The sequence below is a fragment of the Engystomops pustulosus genome, chromosome 2 (assembly GCF_040894005.1).
Source record: "Engystomops pustulosus chromosome 2, aEngPut4.maternal, whole genome shotgun sequence".
In the NCBI taxonomy this organism is placed as follows: Eukaryota; Metazoa; Chordata; class Amphibia; order Anura; family Leptodactylidae; genus Engystomops; species Engystomops pustulosus.
Window position 1 is genome coordinate 102546614 of NC_092412.1, and position 9494 is coordinate 102556107.

The following is a 9494-nucleotide window of genomic DNA, read 5'->3' on the forward strand; positions in this document are numbered from 1 at the left end:
AAATTGACAAATAAATGCAGTTGTGCCTAACTGGATTTGATTTTACAGCTTTCAATTTGGGGACCAATCAACATATCCCTGTTGTTCTTTGGATTGGTACAATCATGAATCTATCAAATGTATATAGTTTTGTTAAATCTTACAACCCTTAAAAAAAATAATAAATTTGCTTCACCATATTGGGTTTTTTGCAGCCAGATCTTGTGCAGTGAGCTCTGCAGATTTTTGTGGCCGATAACTTTAAAAAAAAGCATTAGCAAAGCGGGTGTATGAGCTTGGCAGCGAGTGTGCACTGATCCCAAGTGTGTGCATAAGTGTGACTTAGGTTTAAGGGACTTAAGTTTGAGGGGCTTTAGCAGGTAACTTCTGTGTTTTGTGTTACTTTGACTGTAAATTCTTTCTGTGCATATTTATATTGTAATCCCCATTAGAATTATGGACTCCATAAGTGGCATTGCTACACGGTGTACATCCTGTGCCATGTATGCTTTCCTTGAACAGCCGTTCGAGGGGGAATACTGCTGTGTGGGGTGTGTGAAAATTGCTCATCTGGAAGCCCAGATTCTGGATCTAAATGAGCAAGTTTCAAGGCTGCGGGCAATTGACAATATGGAACGAAGTTTGCTGCTCCTGGAGCACAAACTCTCTGGGGAAGATGGTTGTGGGGAGGGAAGTATGGAGGTGCAGAATGAGGGGGCAGCTAGTTGGGTAACATGTAGAAGGCGGGGTAGAGGGAAGAGTTGTAGAGAGTCTAGTCCTGATCTGGTGCACCCCAATAAGTTTGCCAGGCTGGTGGATGAGGGGGATATCAGCTCTGGGGTAGCAATGCTGCAGAAAGACGTGGCCGCTAGCAACCAGGGGAATGTCTGCTCCAGTAAGAAGGGTAATGGGAGCACAGGCAAGGTCAGACAGGTGCTGGTAGTGGGAGATTCCATTATTAGGGGAACACACAGGGCAATCTGTCACAAAGACCGTGCATACCGAACAGTGTGTTGTTTGCCGGGTGCTCGGGTTCGGCATGTTGCGGATCGGGTTGACGGATTACTGGGAGGGGCTGGTGAGGAACCAGCGGTCATGGTCCACATTGGCACTAATGACAAAGTAACAGGTAGGTGGAAGGTCCTTAAAAATGATTTCAGAGATTTAGGCCATAAGCTCAGGGCAAGGACCTCAAAGGTAATTTTCTCCGAAATACTGCCTGTACCACGTGCCACACCAGAAAGGCAGCGGGAGATCAAGGAGGTAAATAAGTGGCTCAAAAGTTGGTGTAGGAAGGAGGGGTTTGGGTTCATGGAGAACTGGGATGACTTTTCTGTGGGCTACAGGCTCTACAGTAGGGATGGGCTGCACCTCAATGGGGAGGGGGCCGCTGTTTTAGGGGAAAAAATGGCTAGAAGGTTGGAGGAGTGTTTAAACTAGAGACCTGGGGGGAGGGCAATTACACTTGTGCAGGGCAAATAGACGGTGTACATAGAGAGCTGGGAAGAGCCATAGTCCATGGGGGAGGAAGGGGGGCTGGAATGAGATTGGGGAATAAGGACAAAAGGAATACGGACAGGGAAAACCTTATAAAGTGTATGTACACAAATGCCAGAAGCCTCACAAACAAAATGGAGGAACTGGAACTCTTGATGTTGGAACGGAAATATGATATAGTGGGTATCAGCGAGACATGGCTGGACAGTAGCTATGACTGGGCTGTTACTATAGATGGTTATAGTCTTTTTAGAAAGGATCGTATAAATAAAAAAGGGGGAGGGGTTTGTTTATATGTGAATTCTTGCCTCAAGCCCGTCCTGCGAGATGACATCAGTAACGCAAATGTGGAGTCCCTATGGGTGGAGATAAGAGGAGGGAAAAATAAAAATAAAATATTACTAGGGGTTTGTTATAAGGCTCCAAATATAATGGAGGCAGCAGAGGAAATGCTGATAAGTGAAATGGATGCGGCTTCAAAGCATGGTGAAGTACTTATCATGGGGGACTTCAATTACCCAGATATTGACTGGGGGGCAGAAACCTGCAGGTCCTTCAAAGGCAGCAGGTTCTTGTCAACAACAAAAGACAATTACCTGTCGCAACTAGTCCTGGAGCCAACAAGAGGGGGGGCACTGCTGGACCTTATCCTTACCAACAGACCTGATAGGATATCAAAACTACAGGTTGGGGGGAACCTGGGGAATAGTGATCATAATATCATTGATTTTGTATTACGCTTTACTAAGAGCGTTAGTGAAGGGGCAACCAACACTCTAAACTTCAGGAGGGCAAATTTTCAGCAACTAAGGGAAGACCTTAAAGGCATAGACTGGGATAATGCTCTCAAGGACAAAAGCCCCCCCCAAAAATGGGACTTTTTCTCATATATTCTGAAAAAGTCCTGTGAGAAACACATACCTTATGGGAAAAAGCATAAAAGGAACAAGAAAAACCCTATGTGGCTAACTAGTCTTGTAAGGAAAGCAATAAGCGAGAAAGATAAAGCGTTTAAGGTGCTAAAACGTGAAGGTAGCGATGAGGCATTACTGGATTATAGAGAGAAAAATAAATCCTGTAAAAAGCAGATAAAGGCCGCAAAAATAGAGACTGAGAGAAATATTGCCAGGGAGAGCAAAAATAATCCCAAATTATTTTTCAAGTATATAAATGATAAGAAACTAAAAACAGAGAGTGTGGGTCCCCTTAGAAATAACACGGGGGTCATGGTGGAAGGAGACGAGGAAAGGGCCAATCTACTGAATGTCACCTTCTCAACTGTCTTTACCCAGGAAAATCCCCTGGTGGAAGACACAATGAGGAATAATGTTAATTCTTTTTATAATGTCAACAGTTTAACCCAGGAAGAGGTACGGCGCCGCCTCGCAACCACTAAGATAGATAAATCACCGGGGCCAGATGGCATACACCCCCGGGTTCTGCATGAATTATGTACGGTGATAGACAGACCGTTATTTTTAATATTTGAAGATTCACTGAGGACTGGTTATGTTCCACAGGAATGGCGCATAGCAAATGTGGTACCAATATACAAAAAAGGATCAAATAGCGATCCTGGAAACTACAGACCCGTAAGTCTAACTGCTGTGGTGGGGAAAATATTTGAGGGGTTTATTAGAGATGCTATCCTGGAGTATCTCACTGTGCACAACCTTATAACCCAGCGTCAGCATGGGTTTATGAGAGATCGGTCCTGTCAGACTAATCTGATTGGTTTCTACGAGGAGGTAAGTTCAAGACTGGATCTGGGGGACGCTGTGGATGTTGTATATCTGGACTTCTCAAAGGCATTTGACACCGTGCCACATAAAAGGTTGGTATATAAAATGAGACTGCTGGGAATAGGAGAAAATCTGTGTATCTGGGTAAGTAATTGGCTTAGTGATAGAAAACAGAGGGTGGTCATTAATGGCACATTCTCAGATTGGGTTGATGTTACCAGTGGAGTGCCACAGGGGTCAGTATTGGGGCCACTTCTTTTTAATATTTTTATTAATGACCTTGTAGTGGGTTTACACAGTCAAGTTTCAATATTTGCAGATGATACTAAGCTGTGTAAAGTAATAAATACTGAGGTCGATAGTTTAGCATTACAGAGGGATTTGTGGAAGCTTGAGGGATGGGCAGAGAAATGGTTGATGAGGTTTAATGTAGATAAATGTAAAGTTATGCACTTGGGCCATGGAAACAAAAAGTATAATTATGTTCTAAACGGTCAATTACTTAGTAAAACTGAAGCTGAAAAGGACTTGGGCGTATTGGTGGATGGTAAACTTATTTTTAGTGACCAGAGCCAGGCGGCTGCTGCTAAAGCAAATAAAATAATGGGATGTATCAAGAGAGGAATAGATTCTCATGATAAAGACATAGTTTTGCCCTTATACAAATCCCTGGTCAGACCACACATGGAATATTGTGTACAGTTTTGGGCACCAGTGTATAAAAAGGATATAGTAGAGCTGGAACGGGTGCAGAGGAGAGCAACCAGGATTATTAGGGGAATGGGGGGATTAGAATACACTGACAGATTACAAAATTTGGGATTATTCAGTTTAGAAAAAAGACGACTGAGGGGAGACCTCATTACAATGTACAAATACCTGAACGGACAGTACAAGGATCTCTCCAAAGATCTTTTTATACCTAGGCCTGTGACCAGGACAAGGGGGCATCCTCTACGCCTAGAGGAGAGGCGATTTTACCATCACCATAGACAAAGGTTCTTTACTGTAAGAGCAGTGAGACTGTGGAACTCTCTGCCGCAGGAGGTTGTTATGGCCGACTCTATGTACATGTTCAAGAGAGGCCTGGATGACTTTCTGGAGAGAAAAAATATCACGGGTTATGGGGATAAAACATTTATTTAATTCTTGAAGGTTGGACTTGATGGACTTGCGTCTCCTTCCAGCCTTATATACTATGATACTATGATATTTTGGCACCAGAAACTTAAAATTTGGTGTACAAAGCTGTAAGGGGTATTTTTGTTTTTTATATTAAATTACATCTTTGACCTCTTAGCGCTCTCCGCTATACATGTACAGCACAGAGATGCTAACACTGTATGAAGAGGGCTCACAGGGTGAGCTGTAGTCATACAGAAGTGGGGTTTTCTACATATTGCAGCTAACACCCTTGATTGGCGCTAGCGCTGATTGCGGGTATTAACTCTTTGATGTCACCGCCATTTTTGTTGAAATCATCACACCCTGTGACGTCATCAGGGTGCGGTGATCAGTTATCATGACAGTCTTGGGTCTTTATAAGAGTATGTAAAAACGCCATATGCTGCAATACCTATTGCAGTATATGGTCGACACTATCAGACCATCTAGAGTTAAAGTACTCTAGAGGGTCTAAAAATAGGAAAAAAAGGTTAAAAAAATTATAAAAATAAATAAAAACATAAAAATTCATATCACCCCCCTTTCTTCAAACTAAATAAATGGTAAATATCACAAACATGTTAGGTATCGCGGCGTCCCAAAATCCCCGATATATGTCAAAATATAAATTGTAGAAAGAACGGGAAACGCGCACACTCACCGTTTAAAAAGTCTTCTTTATTTCATCATCCGTAAAAAATCACATGGCACAGACCGGTCAGGATAGAGGTGGGAGCAGGGGGCTTGGACAAGGCAACAGCCGTTTCGCACTGTTCAGCGCTTTCTCTAGCCTCTATGGAGTGGTGTACACACCTGGTATTTAATTTAGCAGGTGGGACGTCACTTCCTTGTTACCTGGCAACCAAGACGCTCCTAAGCGGGAGCGGAAGTAAATTGTGTTCTTAGAAAGCACAATATAAAACAACATGAATAGGTACGTTAAAAGAGGAACAAGATGTGTGAATACAGATATGAAGTACAGAATTTTTAAAAAAGAAAAACAGACTAGTCATAATTACATTCTGGCTGAGGAGTATGTAAAGAGGTGCACTCAAAAGAGTATGCATTGATGGGGCGATAGCATAGTATTGTTTATAGCTGGCATACTTGAGGTGCATTCAGAATTGGTTTGACAAAACTACAAAAATACTCCCATCTCGTTTTTGTCATTGAGCCCTAAAGGACCCATTGCGTTTGTCCTCTTAATCCAGCGTGCCTCTTTTCTAAGGAGGTCCCTGTGACGGTCTCCGCCGTTGGGAGGTACCGGTACGTGTTCGATGCCTCCGAATCGGAGTACTTGCATATTGCCCCCATGTATTTTATTTACGTGCTCGATGAGCCTTGGTGCACCTTTTTTACTTTTGATTGAATAGCAGTGTTCGCTAAATCTAATGTTTTAGATCCTGACCGGTCTGTGCCATGTGATTTTTTTACGGATGATGAAATAAAGAAGACTTTTTAAACGGTGAGTGGCTGCATTTCCCGTTCTTTCTACTATTTATTGCACTTGTCTTGTGCTAAAACGCAGAGCACCACCTATATGCTTCTATGTATAACTAATGTCATCTCTGAACGTTATGTAAAAGGCATTTAATATCTAAACGAAGGCTTCCCGATAGTGCCCCTTTGCTTCTGTTCTCTATGGATTGATATGTCAAAATATAAAAACGGTTATTCCCGGTGGTGAACCTCATTGCAGAAAATGGCGCCTAAATGTCCGGAATACCACTTTCACACCATTTTACATCACAGAAAAAAGGTAATAGAAAGTGATTAAAAGGTTGCACAGTCCTCAAAATAGTAGCAATGAAAACGTCATCTCATCCCACAAAAAATGACATCTTACACAGCTCCGTACATTGAAGTATGAAAAAAATTATTATTAACATACACATTGTTTTCAATGCTGCAAAATGAAAGGGATTAAAAGAAATCTACTATCAAGCATCATAAACCAGGGGAAATTACTCATAGATCCAGACACTGTGACTGTGGTAATCTTCGTATACGTATTATCCATGGCCTTCTCCCTATTAAAGTTATGCTAATTACCCAGATAGGCTTTGGGAGGACCTCCGTGCTGCAGTTTCACAGGCTGTTACACTGTGCAGGATCACTTCCCCCTCCCACTGTGTGCTGCACCTTCCTTTGCTGCCTCAAGCAATGGGAGGAGAGAAGTGCCGAGGGAGCAGAGGGGAAGGGTCTTTCTTACACTGTGAAGTGAAATAGCCTGTGAAGCCAGAGCATGGAAGGCTCTGGTAACTTCTCCCCAAACACCTTCTGGCTCATTAACATAATTGTAAAAATTGATTTTAGAAGGAAGGAGGTAATGGATAACAAATATAAGAGGATTTCCACCGTCACAGTGCCTTGATCAATGAGTAAGTGTCCCTGGTTAATCCATGCTTGATTTTGATGGTAGATTTCCTTCAAGACAGAGATACAATCAATCTCTTTACAAAGCCTAGAGCAGAGGCAGATGGAATCACCATCACCAACTTTTTCTACTTCAGTACTGGCCACATATTTTATACCAGAGCGCTGCCAATAAAGAAAATGTTTATGTGGGTTCTGGATAAGAGGAGGCTCTATATATCATTTAACAAATTAGGTGGGCTGTATGTATTTAAACAAATCAAGGGTTGTTGTACATAAAGAAATTAGGGTGGCTGTATATAATGCAATAAGATGGGGGAAGCTGTTGGGATATATAAAAATTATTTTTAAGGGGTTATACATACATTTATTAGGGAGTGCTATATGTTATCATCAATAAGAGTTTTGCTGTATGTATATATATTCATTAGGATGGCTGTATATAAATTAGTTCATTAGCAAATACTGAATATAAATTATTGACTAATAATGGGGTCTTATTACACCACTGCTTGAGGTTTATTATATAAGCAATCAGACCCTCCTGAATCACCATAGGAGCCTAAAAAATAGTAAAACCAAACTGTCATTCACTTGCCAATAATTCCTACTGGGAGTGATGATACCTATTGCCAAACCCACAGGCCCATGTCTCTATTGAATGTGCACCACACTATGTAATTGTATTGACTCGGCACAGAGTTTTTTTTTGTCAATTTGATCTAATTTTAATTATTTTTCTGCTTCCAAGTACATTATATGAATTATTAAATTGAAATTTACCACAAATAAGCTATCATATGGCTCTGTAAACAGAAATAGAAGTTGTAGTTTTTGTGGTGAATAGAGCAAACAACAGAAAACTCAGAAATGGAAAGGGCCTGGTCCTAAAGGGCTTACACTACACTTTCTGGTGCCCAGTTTGTTGCCCATTATTTTTTCATGTTGAGTTTATTTTTTTTGAGGGGAGATAAATGCAAGATTTCTTATCAGAAGCCTTTGATGTGATTAGGAAAACCTAAAACATATTCTGTGTATAAAGAATGGATGGGCACAGTGTGGTATCACTTTATGTACATATGTGTGAGGGACAGCCTGGGATATCAGTGCACTGTGTGGTATCACTTTATGTACATATGTGTGAGGGACAGCTTGGGATATCAGTGCACTGTGTGGTATCACTTTATGTACATATGTGTGAGGAACAGCCTGGGATAGCTGTATACTGTGTGTTATCACTTTATGTACATATGTGTGAGGAACAGCCTGGGATAGCTGTATACTGTGTGTTATCACTTTATGTACATATGTGTGAGGAACAGCCTGGGATAGCTGTATACTGTGTGGTATCACTTTATGTACATATGCAACACCCTCGCCGATGCAAGGCAGAGGAGTGGTTGCGAATACGTCCCACCATGTAGCTTGCAGCCTGTGTAGGGTCTAGTCAGCCCCACAGCATGTCACTACATCACACTACATAGTCCTTATAGGACACAGGGGAACATTGCAGTGGTAGACCCTGCCTGGTAAGGCAGGAGTGAAGTGTTTTGTCTGATGTCATATGTGTCAGCCAATCACAGGTGTTATACTTTGTCTCTGTGAGCTGAGATGTAATTGGAGGAGCAGCCACCACCTGACCAGGGGAGTTACAAGACCCTGTCAGGAAACTTCTAGAAGAACACAGTCTCTCCCTGGAGGGAGAAGAGACCAGTTCTAGCCAGACCTAGGAGTCTGCAGAAGCAGACTGGAGTAACTCCAGTCTAAACTCTATACAGCTAGCATACCAGACCAGAGCAGGAAGAGCCTAGCCCCTGCCTGAAGAGTGGAGCTAATAGCTAAGAGTTAGTGAGGAAAGGGGTATCATCCTACCTTCAAGGGTGATATCTGAAGCATCCCAGGACAAGCTGAAGCATCCTACTAGGACACAGCTACCTCCCAGCCTGCCCTCTGCATCCAGGCTGGCGCTCTACATCCTGTGGCTTCCTCCAACTGCATCTCAGCACTCCACCATTCTGTTAAAGGCACGTTGCTGCGGTTCCTGTCGGTTCCAATAAAGAACTGTAAGTTGTTTTTGTTCAACCTCTGCCTCCGTCTGGTCCCTTCTACTACAGCTGCCATCATCACAGGCACCCTGTCCACTACACAGAGACTCATACTCTAGACACCAAAGGGTTGCCCCAGGGAGATCCGCTATAGCAGCCTCTCCCTCATCATTTCTTGCCAACACCACCCTGCTGGAGACCTGGCTGTAGGACAGCCCTCCGGTTCCCCATACCAAGCACCGTGACACTAGCGTGCCTAGGCCGCAACCGCCAGCCACTCAGGTACTGCGGGCCCCGGCTGACTCCAGGCCCCGAGAAAAGGCTAGGCCCCGGTGGGGGATGTTGCACATATGTGTGAGGGACAGCCTGGGATATCAGTGCACTGTGTGGTATCACTTTATGTACATATGTGTGAGGGACAGCCTGGGATATCAGTGGACTGTGTGGTATCACTTTATGTACATATGTGTGAGGGACAGCCTGGGATATCAGTGCATTGTGTGGTATCACTTTATGTACATATGTGTGAGGGACAGCCTGGGATATCAGTGGACTGTGTGGTATCACTTTATGTACACATGTGTGAGGGACAGCCTGGGATATCAGTGGACTGTGTGGTATCACTTTATGTACATATGTGTGAGGGACAGCCTGGGATATCAGTGCATTGTGTGGTATCACTTTATGTACA